Source organism: Ranitomeya imitator, chromosome 5 (assembly GCF_032444005.1).
Source record: "Ranitomeya imitator isolate aRanImi1 chromosome 5, aRanImi1.pri, whole genome shotgun sequence".
NCBI classification, from domain to species: domain Eukaryota; kingdom Metazoa; phylum Chordata; class Amphibia; order Anura; family Dendrobatidae; genus Ranitomeya; species Ranitomeya imitator.
This window is the reverse complement of record NC_091286.1, coordinates 522,631,436-522,648,922: the sequence shown is the minus strand read 5'-3', so window position 1 is coordinate 522,648,922 and position 17,487 is coordinate 522,631,436. Positions and strand designations below refer to the sequence as shown.

Here is a 17,487-nt window from a genome sequence, read left to right as displayed (position 1 = left end):
CTGGGAAGCAGATTTACCCTCCACACCTTTAGTCAGGTGTGGAGATTTTTTGTAAACTCTGCGTGGATTTTTGTAGTGTTTTATACTGACCGCACAGTATTCCATCCTGTCCTATCTATCAAGTTAGACTGGCCTCCTGTGCTCATCCTGGTTTCATTCTGTGTATGTCTTTTCCCTCTCCACTCACAGTCATTATTTGTGGGGGGCTAATCTATCCTTTGGGGATTTTCTCTGAGGCAAGATAGTTTTCCTGCTTCTATCTTTAGGGGTAGTTAGCTCTTAGGCGGTGACGAGGTGCCTAGAGAGAGTTAGGAGCACCCCACGGCTACTTCTAGTGTTGTGTTGAGCTTAGGGACTGCGGTCAGTACAGTTACCACTTCCTTCTGAGCTCGTTCCATGTTGCTCCTAAACCACCGCATCATGACAGGTACCATCCTATTGCACATTACCACTAGGGGAACACCGTTGCACCACACACACACATTCACACACTCACACTCTGACAGCCTCTTGCGTGGTACCACCAGAGGAACACCATTGCGAATAAGCCTCCTCCGGGATCAGCCGAATGATTCACTGAATGCTGCCATCTTTGTACAGGAGGAGCGTATGCGCAGTTTTAATGTAACCACCGCTATCTATCTGCACAAAGATGGTGGCGGTCTGATTTACATTTGCCTGAACGAATTACGTGCAGGTGCAGTGAATCATTCGGCTGATCCCGGCGGCAGATGCGCGACGTGTCTACAGGAAGAGGAAGCCGGTCACATTAATGGGGTTTCCCCATGAACGAAAGTTAATTTTAAAAATTGACTGTCTGACCGTGTACGGAGCATACTACATCTCCTAGGCAGGGAAGGAAGCAAAAGATAATACTGACATTACAGCAGGGGATCACAGTGGATTCATTTTGTGAGGTAAAACATTTTACTGACTGTTTTTAAAAATATTTTACCTCACAAAATGTATCCTCTGTGATCTCCTGCTGTAATGTCAGTATTGTCTTTGCTTCCTCCCCTGCCCAGGAGCTGTGGTATGTTCTGTACACGGTCAGACTCAGACAATTTTTAAAATGAATTTTTGTTCGTGGGAAAACCCCTTTAAAAAGCAAATATCAATGCCAACATGTCTCCTCCTAAAAAGTACGCCAATGACAATGAATGGAAAGAAGCAAAAGCCCAACATCGAAGACAATAAAGGGCAAATGAGACTCTTGAAGAGCAACATCATCGCTGGGACAAAACAATGCATATAAGTGTAGGCGTCAAGCACATGAGTCCCCTGATGTAAAAGTCATTAGATTATCACAGGAAGCCATTAGGCAACATCAGCGCCGCATGCCAGTCCCCATTGTGACATTACCGCCCTCCAGGTGAGATAGCATCGGGCCTCCATCTAGTATATATATATATATATATATTTCCTTTGTGTTAATAGGGACATAATTAATTTAAATTTGTTTTTCGAGCTAAAAATCATTCTTGCGATTTGGTTTCATAAAAGGTTTCGCCCTGTTTGCCTTCAATTTGCACTGCTTGCACTGTCTATTACTGGATACAGAATGTATTCACTGAGAATGAGATGTCATTCTAGCTGACAGGAGGGTTTGTAATTGTAACTCCTTTATCTCTCTTTTTCTGACCTCCTCTCAGCTGATTTGTGAGCGGTATATTTACTTTATACACAGCTGTGCATGGACTGCTGTATGTGTATAAACAAGGCTATGGATGCATGTGGATGTAAAACCGAATTTACCAAAGCTAAAACAACTAAGTGGGGTCTTTCTTTTTCTATGGTCCCTTACTCATCTGGCCTTAGGTGTGACTGTTACCTCTGATGCACCCAGGTGCTTCCCTAGGTAGGACCTCACCCCTAATAGCTAATGCCCTAATACAACCTTAATTAAATATTTGGATAAGTCAAAGATAACTGGATAGTTTTCACGATGATGAGATTGTACATGTGAATGTGCCTGTAAATACGCAGTGCTGTTAGGGAGAACGGCTCTTCCAGGAGGGAGTAAATTACCTTTTATTATGTTGCCTCCTGGGCATCCACCCGAGCTTGGTAACCTAGGATGAGGTCATACTCAGCCAAGGAACCTAACATAACGTTCGTCATTGGATATATGGGAGAAAGCATTATGTTTAATCCATAGAGCTCTGACTGAAAAGTGCAAAACCCCAGGAGCACTTGGACTTTGCAAAATGGAGTGTCTAGTGCCAAACCCGGCTGTGGGTGTCTGTTATGAGCTGATGGACATGATTAAAAAAATGAAACATGCAAAGACCTTAACAACCAAATAACTGAGTTTGAGTAATCAATGAATAAAATAATGACCTTGTATCTCCAATGCTCTTTATCTGTAGGCCACCCTTTGGCGCAATAATTGCAAATAAATGGCTAACCTGAGCATTTTTACGTATAAGAGAGGTTATAAGAAATATGCAACTACAAATCCTATTCAAAAACCTTAATGAAATGGAGGCGAGACAGAGGCTGCAGAATCCTACATTGCAGCTCAATTAGTTTCAAGAAAAAAAAGGGTTTGGTACAGTGTTAAATTAGTTAAATTAGCTCAATTAGTGAATTGCCAGAAAGAGTCTTTATTGTTTTATGGCCTTTTTCATTGTCATACTCCTCACTGGTAAATAAATCTCAGGAAGCCAAATGTCTGGTGCAATTAGAGACCAACTGTTGCATGATAATCCCTTCCCATATGATGGCTGACTTTCCTTTCAGAGTTTTTTTTTTTTTACCTTTGTTGAATTTCGAATTATACAGAGAACATTCCTTGTAGGACCACTGTCGCTTTTATTACTTTGTCCTTTTAGAAAAACTCCAAAGAAATGAGAGCTCTTAACCTAATTATTTCAGTTATGTAAGTTTTGTCAGGTTTTGTCCTGAGGAAGAGGTCCTGCATGACCTCGAAAGGCCTTGACTATTAACCTGTTTTGAAATAAAGCTTTGAAGAATATCGTCTGCCATCCATCTGTATCAGCAGCGTAGATTTGGACACATACAACCGGTTTCACCATTATCCTCGGTCTTTGGTCCCGCGTCCTGCAGCAGCTTATCCATGCTTTTCACATGTTGCTTAGTTGCAACAAAACAAGGTGAGTGTACCTCTCCCGGGTGCACCCCATGTTTTTAACCAGTTAAGACCCTATTTGCATTTTTTCTTGCTCTCCAGATTTTGTACTTCTATACCCTCATTTATACATACTCACTATGTACATGACATGCAGGCGTGCCATACGCTCAGGTATGCATACTCACTACGTACATGACATGCAGGCGTGCCATACACTCAGTTATGCATACTCACTATGTACATGACATGCAGGCGTGCCATACACTCAGTTATGCATACTCACTATGTACATGACATGCAGGCGTGCCATACGCTCAGTTATGCATACTCACTACGTACATGACATACAGGCGTGCCATATGCTCAGTTATACATACTCACTATGTACATGACATACAGGCGTGCCATACGCTCAGGTATGCATACTCACTACGTACATGACATGCAGGCGTGCCATATGCTCAGTTATGCATACTCACTACGTACATGACATACTGGCGTGCCATACGCTCAGTTATGCATACTCACTATGTACATGACATACAGGCGTGCCATACGCTCAGGTATGCATACTCATGCAGGCGTGCCATATGCTCAGTTATGCATACTCACTATGTACATGACATGCAGGCGTGCCATATGCTCAGTTATACATACTCACTATGTCCATGACATACAGGCATGCCATACGCACTGTTATGCATACTCACTATGTCCATGATATACAGGCATGCCATACGCTCAGTTATGCACACTCACTATGTACATGACATGTAGGCATGTGCCCATGTGTACTAAAATGACACACATTGTGTACTGGCACACTCTTGCACACTGTATACTCTATTGTAAGGTGTGATGTGTGCATACCAGTATGTAATATGTATGTGTCCCAGACATTACAGACAGCAGCACACCATGTCATATCAACACTGTTACTGATTTTTTAATCGGTTCTGTAATACGTCCTTTGGTCACAGCTCACATTTGCAGGGATAACTACAAGAGGAGTTGTGCACATAAGCTGCCCCTACCTAGAAAAACCTTCCATCCTTTCTGGTGCGGTCGATTCATATACAGTTGCCTGACCTGTGTGGCAGCCACTACAAAAAAAAAAACAAGCAAGCAAAATTATGACAGTGCTGCCTCTTAAATTCTGCTGCCCAAAGCACCTGCCCTTCAGTGCCTAGTGGCAAATACAGCCCAGTATATACAGTCTTAGGCCACGTCCACAATATTTTACCTCAGTATTTGTAAGCCAAAACCAGGAGTAGGTGATAAATACAGAAGTGGTGCATATGTTTCTATTATACTTTTCCTCTGATTGTTCCACTCCTGGTTATGGCTTACACATACTGAGGGATAATACTGACCAAATACTGAACTTCAGAGTCTTCAGTGGGGCATTCATGTGTCCATATTTACCATCATTGTGTCACCAGTGTTTTTCTGGTATGGATAAAGAAATTACCGTGCTCAGATTCTCCTATACTTTGCACTGTTAAACACGGACAACACATGGATGGCACAAGGATGCCCTCTGTTTGCTGTACTTGTTTTTCACGAATCTTTAGACTTGAATTGAAAAAAACAGACAAGTGTGGAGCACCCCCACATCAGGGCAATGGGGTACTCGGTACCGGGTCCTTCTGTTGGGGGAATGTCACGGTGGCCCGTGGCCCTTTGAGGGGCGTCCAATAAAAGGCAGAGTGTTTATAGGAATTATAGTGTTCGTGACGCCACGTGTGGTATTCGGTCAGGGTGACCGACGCTGCTGTAAGATGGTATACCTTCCCACAGGTGAAGTGTATCCCCAGGGCTTCCCAGAGTGTAGATGGTGATGGTGGATGGTGAGAGGCGCAGTGAATAACGAGGACACCAGGTTGCAGTCTCTTTACCTTTACTGAAGGCTTCAGCATCCACAATCCAGGGTACAGACCACAGGGTAGGCAGAGTCCGGCCGGTCTGAAGGCAGATCCAGAGTCCCCTTATCCAGGTGGAATTCAATAGCCTTCCTCTAGCACCTGAGTGTTGTAGTTCCTCCCTGCTGAGTAACTCGGTGAGGTCCTCACAACTATTGTAGATGTAATGTCTCTCTCTCTCTGTCCCCCTGATGGTTAGGATAGGACAAACCCGTATGACTTGTGGCCTGAGGCTTTTAATAGGCACCCTAGAGACACCGTGGCCCCCACAAGTTGCCACCGTGCCTCCTGGGTATATGGTCGGGCAGCCAACGTGGAATTAACTGTCTTGACAGTCTCTGAAGTAAAGCATAGATATCCTTACTTCCTCGGTGTTCTGGCTACCGGGATCTTTGCGCCTCAGAAGGAGGCCGCCTTTTACAGGGCAGAACTCCTCCTGGTTTTCCTCTCCTTTTGCTATGACTTCGTTTCTCACTCACTGCAACACAATTCCCTTTAATGTCTCTTTTCTTTGGATGCTGCCGCACGTGGGGCAGGCGTAGCTCCATGTACCCTCGTCCTCCGCAGACTACAGTCTGGATCTGGCTAGAACCCACTCCAACCAGGTTCTACCAAACTCCGTCGGGTTCTCACTAACTCTCTGTCCTGACCACCAGTTTTACCTATATGTGAGGAGTGCCCTAATAGATAGAAGCTTAGCTCCCCCTGGCGGACTGGAGTGTGAAGTGTGTTATGTGGTTGTGATACCTGGACAGAAGATCTCCTTCATTGCCCTCAGACATAACATCACTCCCCCGGTGGAAGAATAACATTACTGCAACAACCAGGACTCTGGGACACTGCAAGTGCACAGCACCATAGTTTATAACGAGTACGTGAAAAAATAAAACGATACAAGACATACCATATATACTCGAGTATAAGCCGAGATTTTCAGCCCATTTTTTTGGGCTGAAAGTCCCCCTCTCGGCTTATACTCGAGTCATACCCGGGGGTCGGCAGGGGAGGGGGGCGGGGGGGTGTAATTATACTCACCTACTCCCGGCGCGGTCCCTGGACGTCCCTTCTTCTTCCACCGCTGCAGATTCTTCCTGCACTGAGCGGTCACATGGTACCGCTCATTACAGTAATGAATATGCGGCTCCACCTCCCAGGAAGAAGATGCAGCGGTGGAACAAGCAGGGACACAGCGCCAGCAATAGGTGAGTATACGGGGAGGGGGAGCGCAGCGCTGCGCGATATTTACCTCTCCTCGTTCCAGTGCGGCTCCGTCTTCAGCGTCCTCTGGCTGTGACGCTCAGGTCAGAGGGCGCGGTGACGTAGTCAGTGCGCGCCCTCTGCAGAACGTCGGTGCTGAGGACAGAGCCGCACGAGGAGCAGGTAAATATTGCCAGTGACGGGGTCCTGAGCGAAGAGAGGTATGTGATTTTTTTTTTTTTATGGCAGCAAAAGCATATGGGGCAAGTGACTATACGGAGCATCTTATGGGGCAATAACACTTGTGCAACACTATAAGGACAAAGAGTTCGGTAATCCAGCTCCAGGAAAAAGGGAAAATTCTGATGTATTAAAATCCAATAAACTTTATTGAAACAAATCCATAAAATAGTCGATCCCAATAGGTGGCTAGGCATAGGATCACATATCATCCCTCGCTGTACGCATTTCGAACACAAACGTGTTCTTAGTCTTCAGCATGCTTTTTTCTCTTTTTCCTGGAGCTGGATTACCGAACTCTTTGTGCTTCTACCACGTCCTGGGCTGGACGTTTTCCCTGCTCGGATGTCCTTATCGCTTGTGGATTCCTGTTGGGTGAGCTGAAAAAATGTTCTTCTTTTTTCAGCACTATAAGGGGCAAGTGACTATATGGAGCATCTTATGGGGCCATAACACTTGTGCAGCACTATATGGGGCAAGAGGCTGTACGGAGCATCTTATGGGGCCATAACACTTGTGCAGCACTATATGGGACAAGTGACTGTGCGGAGCATCTTATGGGGCCATAGCACTTGTGCAGCACTATATGGGGCAAGTGGCTGTACGGAGCATCTTATGGGGCCATAACACTTGTGCAGCACTATAAGGGGCAAGTGGCTGTACGGAGCATCTTATGGGGCCATTACACTTGTGCAGCACTATAAGGGGCAAGTGGCTGTACGGAGCATCTTATGGGGCCATAACGTTTGTGCAGCACTATATGGGGCAAGTTGCTGTACGGAGCATCTTATGGGATCATAACACTTGTGCAGCACTATAAGGGGCAAGTGGCTGTGCGGAGCATCTTATGGGGCCATAACGTTTGTGCAGCACTATAAGGAGCAAGTGGCTGTATGGAGCATCTTATGGGGCCTTAACACTTGTGCAGCACTATATGGGACAAGTGACTGTGCGGAGCATCTTATGGGGCCATAGCACTTGTGCAGCACTATAAGGGGCAAGTGGCTGTACGGAGCATCTTATGGGGCCATAACACTTGTGCAGCACTATAAGGGGCAAGTGGCTGTACGGAGCATCTTATGGGGCCATTACACTTGTGCAGCACTATAAGGGGCAAGTGGCTGTACGGAGCATCTTATGGGATCATAACACTTGTGCAGCACTATAAGGGGCAAGTGGCTGTGCGGAGCATCTTATGGGGCCATAACGTTTGTGCAGCACTATAAGGAGCAAGTGGCTGTATGGAGCATCTTATGGGGCCTTAACACTTGTGCAGCACTATATGGGGCAAGTTGCTTTACGGAGCATCTTATGGGATCATAGCACTTGTGCAGCACTATATGGGGCAAGTTGCTGTACGGAGCATCTTATGGGGCCATAACACTTGTGCAGCACTATAAGGGGCAAGTGGCTGTATGGAGCATCTTATGGGGCCATAACACTTGTGCAGCACTATATGGGGCAAGTGACTATATACAGAGCATCTTATGGGGCCATAACACTTGTGCAGCACTATAAGGGGCAAGTGACTGTACGGAGCATCTTATGGGGCCACAGGGCCGCCATCAGGGCATGACAGCCGTGACTGCCGCATCGGGCCCCGTCTCATCTGGTCACCGGGCCCCCCCTGCAGGCGCTGCGGCAGCGGCACACTATTGACGTGCGGGCCCGCGCCCGCACGTCAATAGTTAACAGCCGCCAGCCAGTCTGAGGCTGGCGGCTGAATAGGGCCGCAGTGCGCACTCGCCGCCGCCGGCGTCTGACGTCATTGTCAGCCGCCGGGCCCGGCGGCGAGTGCGTCTGTGTGGAGCCTGGAGAGGGAGCTTCACCCGGCGCTGGAGCTTGGCCAGGTAAGAAGTTGTGTTTTTTTTTTTCTTTGAGAGCTGCTGCGATCCAGGGGGGCCCGGGGGGCAGGATGATGGACACACAGGGGCAGAAATGCTGGACACACAGGGGCAGAATGGTGGACACACAGGGGCAGAAATGCTGGACACAGTGGGGCAGAATGGTGGACACAGTGGGGCAGAATGCTGGACACACAGGGGCAGAAATGCTGGACACAGTGGGGCAGAAATGCTGGACACAGTGGGGCAGAATGGTGGACACACAGGGGCAGAATGGTGGACACACAGGGGCAGAATGGTGGACACAGTGGGGCAGAATGGTGGACACACAGGGGCAGAAATGCCGGACACAGTGGGGCAGAATGGTGGACACAGTGGGGCAGAATGCTGGACACAGTGGGGCAGAAATGCTGGACACAGTGGGGCAGAAATGCTGGACACAGTGGGACAGAATGGTGGACACACAGGGGCAGAATGGTGGACACAGTGGGGCAGAATGCTGGACACAGTGACACAGGGGCAGAAATGCCGGACACAGTGGGGCAGAAATGCTGGACACAGTGGGGCAGAAATGCTGGACACAGTGGGACAGAATGGTGGACACACAGGGGCAGAATGGTGGACACAGTGGGGCAGAATGCTGGACACAGTGACACAGGGGCAGAAATGCCGGACACAGTGGGGCAGAATGGTGGACACAGTGGGGCAGAATGCTGGACACAGTGGGGCAAAAATGTGGACACACAGGGGCAGAAATGCTGGACACAGTGGGGCAGAAATGCTGGACACAGTGGGGCAGAAATGCTGGACACAGTGGGGCAGAAATGCTGGACACAGTGGGGCAGAAATGCTGGACACAGTGGGGCAGAAATGCTGGACACAGTGGGGCAGGATGCTGGACACAATGGGGGCAGGATGCTGGACACAGTGGGGCAGAAATGCTGGACACAGTGGGGCAGAAATGCTGGACACAGGGGCAGAAATGGTGGACACAGTGGGACAGAATGGTGGACACACACAGGGGCAGAAATGCTGGACACACAGTGGGGCAGAAATGCTGGACACAGTGGGGCAGAATGCTGGACACAGTGGGGCAGAAATGCTGGACACAGTGGGGCAGAAATGCTGGACACAGGGGCAGAAATGCTGGACACAGTGGGACAGAATGGTGGACACACACAGGGGCAGAAATGCTGGACACAGTGGGGCAGAATGCTGGACACAGTGGGGCAGAATCCTGGACACACAGGGGCAGAAATGCTGGACACAGGGGCAGAAATGCTGGACACAGGGGCAGAAATGCTGGACACAGTGGGGCAGAATGCTGGACACACAGTGGGGCAGAATGCTGGACACACAGTGGGGCAGAATGCTGGACACAGTGGGGCAGAATGCTGGAGACAGGGGCAGAAATGCTGGACACAGTGACAGGGGCAGAATGCTGGACATTGGGGCAGAATGCTGGACACAGTGGGGCAGAAATGCTGGACACAGTGACAGGGGCAGAATGCTGGACACAGTGACAGGGGCAGAATGCTGGACACAGTGACAGGGGCAGAATGCTGGACACAGGGGCAGACTGTGAGACCCAGGGGCAGAATGCGAGACACGGGGCAGAATGGAGATACGGGGCATGATTGGAGACACGGGGCAGGATGAAAGACATGGGGGCATGACTGGAGACAGATGGGGCAGGATTGGAGACAGATGGGGCAGAATGGAGACACAGGGGGCATGATTGGAGACAAGTGTCAGGATTGCAGACATGGGGGCATGGTTGGAGACATAGGGGGCAGAATGGAGACATGGGGCATGATTGGAGACACTGGGGGCAGAATTGGAGACAGATCGTGCAGGATCATGGGGCAGGATGGATATGATGGAGACAGATGGGGCAGGATGGAGAGATCACATGGGGCGATCATATGGGGCAGGATAAGGAGATCATATGGGGCAGAATGGATACTCATGAGGGCAGGATGGGAGAATATCTGGCTGACGCCAGGAATGAGACACACGGGGCCAGGCTGGGTGATATTATTAATACCATAGGGGCTAATTTAGGGATATTATTACTGCAGTGATGTATTTATTTTATTTTTTGAGTATACTGTTTTAAATGGGGGGCGGTCCTGTTACTGTATAGAGTGATACTATGTCGCCTTCTTCATGTGGTGTAATGTAGAAGTTGTGAAAAATTAAGTAATGTGTTCTGCAAGCGGAGCTCGAGATAACTGTGTTATTTCCTGCAGAGAGAAGTCCTGGCTGGATGAAATGATGGCGGTCTGTGCTGGATGAAAGATGAAGGACTTCACCTAGAGACGTCACTGGTGAGTCAGTGTGTTACCTATACACTGACACTATACACTGTATACAGAGCTCCTGTGTATAATTTCACTAGTGATCACTATATTATCTGTACACAGACACTGCATACTAAGTACAGATCTCCTGTGTATAATGGCACTTATGGTGATAGTATGGTGCTTTTTTAAAAATTACTGATCAGAATTGTAGTATTCAGTCACTATGTGGTGGTAATATGTGGTCTGGACATGGTGTTGTGGTATTTGTTCCTTGTATGTGATATTATTCGATCACTGTGGTGGTAATATGTCATCTGGTCATGGTGTTGTGGTATTTGTTCCTTCTATGTGATATTATTGGGCATTTTAAAAATTGAAAAAAAATAAAAATATACCTAAATTGTATTGCATATTTTAACAAATATTTAATAGGTTACAGCAGAGTAGGGCCCGGCCAAAAGTGTCTACCGTGTTATGGTGGCGGCTTAAAAAATCTTTTGGCCAAAACAAAAGCTGCCTGCTATATGTGTGATCTGGTGATGGGAACTGTTAATGTGTGATTGGTGAGAAGTGGAGTTTTTCCAAGAGAGAGCGGTGGGACTGTGGACCGTTCGAGGGGTGGAGCCTGGAGGCGGGGCTGGGGTGGAGCCTGGGCGGAGTCTCAAGGGGGCCCCGAAAATTTTGCCAGTATGGGGCCCCGAAATTTCTAGTGGCAGCCCTGTGGGGCCATAACGCTTGTGCAGCACTATATGGGGCAAGTTGCTGTACGGAGCATCTTATGGGGCCATAACACTTGTGCAGCACTATAAGGGGCAAGTGGCTGTATGCAGCATCTTATGGGGCCATAACACTTGTGCAGCACTATATGGGGCAAGTGACTGTATGCAGCATCTTATGGGGCCATAACGCTTGTGCAGCACTATATGGGGCAAGTGACTGTATGGAGCATCTTATGGGGCCATAACACTTGTGCAGCACTATATGGGGCAAGTGACTATATACGGAGCATCTTATGGGGCCATAACACTTGTGCAGCACTATAAGGGGCAAGTGTCTGTATGGAGCATCTTATGGGGCCATAACATTTGTGCAGCACTATATAGGGCAAATATCTCTATGGAGCATCTTATGGGGCCCTTATTACCCTTTATGCAGGATTATATGGGGCATATTTTAATATGGAGCATCTAATGGGGCCCATCAAACTGTATGCAGCATTATATGGGGCTCCTGATTCAATATGGATATTCAAAAACACTTAACCTACTGATGTCTCAATTGATTTTACTTTTATTGGTATCTATTTTTACTTTTGACATTTACCGGTAGCTGCTGCATTTTCCACCCTAGGCTTATACTCGAGTCATTAAGTTTTCCCAGTTTTTTGTGGCAAAATTAGGGGGGTCGGCTTATACTATGGTCGGTTTATACTCGAGTATATACAGTACGTACAAAGGAGGCCTTATAATAATGGAATTCAGTTTTTTCATTCTGCTGTGAAGGGTCCTTTTCCTCGTAAAATATAAGAATCTGCACTTACAAAGACCTTACATACAAGTCTTGTCTTACTTATAAGCTCATATTACCCAGTGTCAGACTGCGGTGCCAAGGGCCCACCAGTAACCAACTCCAGGGCCCCACTTTTTTGAGCTACATGCAAATATGACATTGTCCTCAGTCACCAATTTATATAACAGTGAACTGGGTAAATTGTTACATGAATAAGATGCCGCCTCTGTCTGTACATAATGATTCATGCACATAGTGCCAAGTACTGCTCATATAAGAGGGTGGTGGCCACTATTGCACAGGGGCCCACCGGAGGATTCTCCTGTTCTCCTGTGGGACAGTCCAAGCCTGCATATACCAAATACTGGTCAGCGGCACTTCAAGAAACATGCATCTGATCTAGTTAGCTGCAAGCAAGTCATTCAATACATACACTATTCTCTGGACTAGCTGAATGGCATGCTAGTAGTTAACACATTAGCAGCCAGTTCAGTAGCCAGAAAGCACACTGATGTATTTTCATGTCTCCTGGGATTACCATTGTTACCTAACTGCTATGTTAGAGCTCTGTCGTCACGCCAAAGCGCCTTTTGTCCATTTTTCCTCTTTCATATTTCATATGTTCTTGCAGATTGCGCTCCCTCCCCCTTACTACAAATGAAATGCCAAATTGAAAGCCTTGTGCTCGCTCATTATTTGTAGTAAACAGCCAGATGCTCTGGGGGAGGCGCATGGCTTGACAGTGCTGCATGGCTGCCTACAAGGATAACACAGGAGATGGGGAGGTTCTCTGTGAAGGCTTTCTCTAACATGCACTCGCCATACCTGGATGAAATGTAGCAGATCCTCAGTGCAAGCTCTTGTTATTTGTGAAGAGCATGGGTCACGCGGTTCATTGCTGTCAGGTATGTGCATATTTATTCATGTATATTTCTTTATTTTGCTGAGTAAAGTAAATTAAGGATAGAAATATGAATGATTCATCGCAAGTCACTTTAATGGGATTCAATGGTCTCATATAAACACGCGTTAAATAATTCATTACGCATATTCGTCAAATTTTCTTGTGCTGTAAATCTAATACTGAAATGTAGTTACCGTACTTAGACTACCAAGAAATATCAGGTTTTGTTGGCTTACCCATCCAATAGACCAAAGGCTATGTATTGGGCACCATACACATTAGGTTTCTGGTTCAGCTGAAATATTTTTTATTTTTAACAGTGTAATAATTGCTCTATCATAGAGATCATTAGTGCCAGAGGAGTCTGGAAATTAACTTTTCCTTTGCTCTTGTAGTGCATAGCATATTATAATACTGGAGTGACCACACACATTGATACCAGGCGTTTTTGGGGCGGGATGGGTGCTAATATATATATATATATATATATATATATATATATATATATATATATATATATATATATATATATATATATATATATATATATATATATATATATATATATATATATATATACTTAACCATTAAAGGGAATCTGTCACCAGGTTTTTACTACCCTAAGAGCAGCATAATGTAGGGGTGGTGACCCTGATTATAGCAATTTATCACTTACTGAGCTGTTTGCTGTCATTTTGATCAAATCAGTGTTTTTTCTGCTGCAGATCGAGCAGTATTTGTATAGTCCTGCCCACACTATTGATTGACAGCTTTGTGCCTTTGCACAGTGTACACAGAAAGCTGCCAATAAGTGGTGGGGGCAGAGTTATATAGAGCTCATGAATATGGAGGACTACTTGGCAGAAGGTTTACTAGTCCTCTAGTGATTATCTGCCAATAAAACAGTGATCTTATCAAAACTACAGAAAGTAGCCCTAGTGATTCATAGCTGGAATTAGGGTTGCCGTCTTTACATTATGCTGCTTTCAGATTAGGTGGCAAAAACCTGGTGACAGATTCCCTTTAAAAAAACCCACCTGGCATTTTTTTTCTTAAAGGGAACCTGTCACCCCGTTTTTTCAGTAGGAGATAAAAATACCGTTAAATAGGGCCTGAGCTGTGCTTTACAATAGGGTATTTTTTGTCCCCTGATTCCCTACCTATGGTGCCGAAATACCTTACAAAAGTGGCCTTTTTCGCCTGTCAATCAGGCTGGTCAGGTCGGATGGGCGTGGTCACAGCGCTGTTTCTCCCCCACATCTTGCTTATGTTCCCGTTGGTGGCGTAGTGCTTCTCGCATGCGCAAGTGCCGAATGCACTGCGCAGCTGTAGAAAATTCCGCGGTTTCTCGGTGGGCGCGGCCATCTTCCTGAGGCTGCGCGTGCGCAGATGGAGTCTCCTGCTTCCCGGAGCTTCAGGAAAATGGCCGTGGGATGCAGTGCGTGCGCAGATGGACATCGCGGCGGCCATTTTCCTGAAGCCGAGTTCGAATCTTGGCTTCAGGAAAATGGCCGCCACGATGTCCATCTGCGCACATGCGGCATCCCGCGGCCATTTTCCTGAAGCCCCGGGAAGCAGGAGACTCCATCTGCGCACGCGCGGCCTCAAGAAGATGCCCGCACCCACCGAGAAACCGCTGAATAGCGGCGAGCGCGCTCTTTTTCTACAGCTGCGCAGTGCATTCGGCACTTGCGCATGCGAGAAGCACTACGCCACCAACGGGAACATAAGCAAGATGTGGGGGAGAAACAGCGCTGTGACCATGCCCATCCGACCTGACCAGCCTGATTGACAGGCGAAAAAGGCCACTTTTGTAAGGTATTTCGGCAGCATAGGTAGGGAATCAGGGCACAAAAAATACCCTATTGTAAAGCACAGCTCAGGCCCTATTTAACGGTATTTTTATCTCCTACTGAAAAAACGGGGTGACAGGTTCCCTTTAATCCTTTCTAATTATGCATGTAATGTAGTTGATTAAAATACTTATTGATTGCCATTGTCTGTGATCACTCCAATATTCTGGACCACGTGAACCCAAATCACACCAGTCAGTTCACACCAGGATTTTTGTGTGGACCAGAAGATCTTTTCTCATTGTAAGTGTATGGTGCCTCGCTGACTTATACCCTTAGGCCAGGGTCACGCAATTGTATAAATTAGTGGATGTTTTAACTGATTGTACCAAGACCAATTATATTCAATATAGTGGCACTGATGACTAATTTTTTTTCATGGCAAAATCTGTCTGAAAAAAAATCGTAGTTTGCTGCGGCCTCACTTTGAAATTGGAAGACACTGACCCATTCAAGTCTATGGGTGTGCTGGAAACATAGGACTGCACTCGGATGATATCTGACATGACATGACAGAATGGAGAAATTTTGTTATCCATCTGCTCCTCACAGTGTGATACGATCATCTCATCTGAGAGGATCGGATCCGATTGTCATTTGCATAATCAGCCCAATTCTTTGGGATGAGAGAATCTACAGTTGTGTGAACCCGGACTTAGACTCAGTCTTATGTAAGAAAGTGGACAAGAGGGAAGATGAGTACAGTTGATGCCTAGCTGAGTAACTGCAAGCGAACACCGCCATCTGCTGGTCAAATGCAGAAGTGAAAGTAAAGGAAGAATTACAGTAGTAGGAACTTAGTAGTGGGAACCTATTTTCCAACAGGAAGAGTTTAAAGATGGCACCCGGTCAGGTAACACCTGTGTCATAGTTACTAGTCATAAAAGGTCTTGCCGAGCTGAAAAGAGGCAGTTGGCGCCAGAACCTGTACCAGGACGGGTCATGTGGCTGCTAGGTGGGCTTATAGCAACCATTACCACAGAGGAGTCTAAGAGCAATCATATGCTGGAGAAGGCCTGAGCTGTAAGTAGAAGCTCAGTAAGCAGTGCCAGTAGAAAATCATGGCCACATCTAAACTGTAACTGTCCACACAGTGCATATATATATATATATATATATATATATATATATATATATATATATATATATATATATATATATACAGTGCCTACAAGTAGTATTCAACCCCCTGCAGATTTAGCAGGTTTACACATTTGGAATTAACTTGGCATTGTGACATTTGGACTGTAGATCAGCCTGGAAGTGTGAAATGCACTGCAGCAAAAAAGAATGTTATTTCTTTGTTTATTTTTTTTTTAAATTGTGAAAAGTCTTTTCAGAGGGTCATTTATTATTCAACCCCTCAACCCACCAGAATTCTGTTTGGTTCCCCTAAAGTATTAAGAAGTAGTTCAGGCACAAAGAACAATGAGCTTCACATGTTTGGATTAATTATCTCTTTTTCCAGCCTTTTCTGACTATTTAAGACCCTCCCCAAACTTGTGAACAGCACTCATACATGGTCAACATGGGAAAGACAAAGGAGCATTCCAAGGCCATCAGAGACAAGATCGTGGAGGGTCACAAGGCTGGCAAGGGGTACAAAACCCTTTCCAAGGAGTTGGGCCTACCTGTCTCCACTGTTGGGAGCATCATCCAAGAGTGGAAGGCTTATGGAACTACTGTTAGCCTTCCACGGCCTGGACAGCCTTTGAAAGTTTCCTCCCGTGCCGAGGCCAGGCTTGTCCGAAGAGTCAAGGCTAACCCAAGGACAACAAGGAAGGAGCTCCAGGAAGATCTCATGGCAGTGGGGACATTGGTTTCAGTCAATACCATAAGTAACGTACTCCACCGCAATGGTCTCCGTTCAAGACGAGCCCGTAAGGTACCTTTACTTTCAAAGCGTCATGTCAAGGCTCGTCTACAGTTTGCTCATGATCACTTGGAGGACTCTGAGACTGACTGGTTCAAGGTTCTCTGGTCTGATGAGACCAAGATCGAGATCTTTGGTGCCAACCACACACGTGATGTTTGGAGACTGGATGGCACTGCATACGACCCCAAGAATACCATCCCTACAGTCAAGCATGGTGGTGGCAGCATCATGCTATGGGGCTGTTTCTCAGTCAAGGGGCCTGGCCATCTGGTCCGCATCCAAGGGAAGATGGATAGCACGGCCTACCTGGAGATTTTTGCCAAGAACCTCCGCTCCTCCATCAAGGATCTTAAGATGGGTCGTCATTTTATCTTCCAACATGACAATGACCCAAAGCACACAGCCAAGAAAACCAAGGCCTGGTTCAAGAGGCAAAAAATCAAGGTGCTGCAGTCGCCTAGTCAGTCTCCTGACCTTAACCCAATTGAAAACTTGTGGAAGGAGCTCAAGATTAAAGTCCACATGAGACACCCAAAGAACCTAGATAACTTGGAGAAGATCTGCATGGAGGAGTGGGCCAAGATAACTCCAGAGACCTGTGCCGGCCTGATCAGGTCTTATAAAAGACGATTATTAGCTGTAATTGCAAACAAAGGTTATTCCACAAAATATTAAACCTAGGGGTTGAATAATAATTGACCCACACTTTTATGTTTAAAATTTATAAAAATTTAACTGAGCA

General features: G+C 46.4%; 1 protein-coding gene across 2 annotated transcripts in view; it reads left to right on the top strand.

The window, feature by feature from the left end:
• The window catches only part of NYAP2 (neuronal tyrosine-phosphorylated phosphoinositide-3-kinase adaptor 2), a 359,909-nt gene that overhangs the window by 79,445 nt on the left and 262,977 nt on the right, over positions 1 to 17,487 (top strand). The window contains exon 1 of one of the 2 annotated variants that reach the window (XM_069727547.1): positions 12,878 to 13,017. The exons of the other annotated variant lie outside the window; for it this stretch is intronic. The gene's annotated coding sequence lies outside the window, so the exon portion shown is untranslated. Of the gene's footprint in view, positions 1 to 12,877; positions 13,018 to 17,487 lie in introns of those variants that run through there. 2 annotated transcript variants of the gene reach the window in all.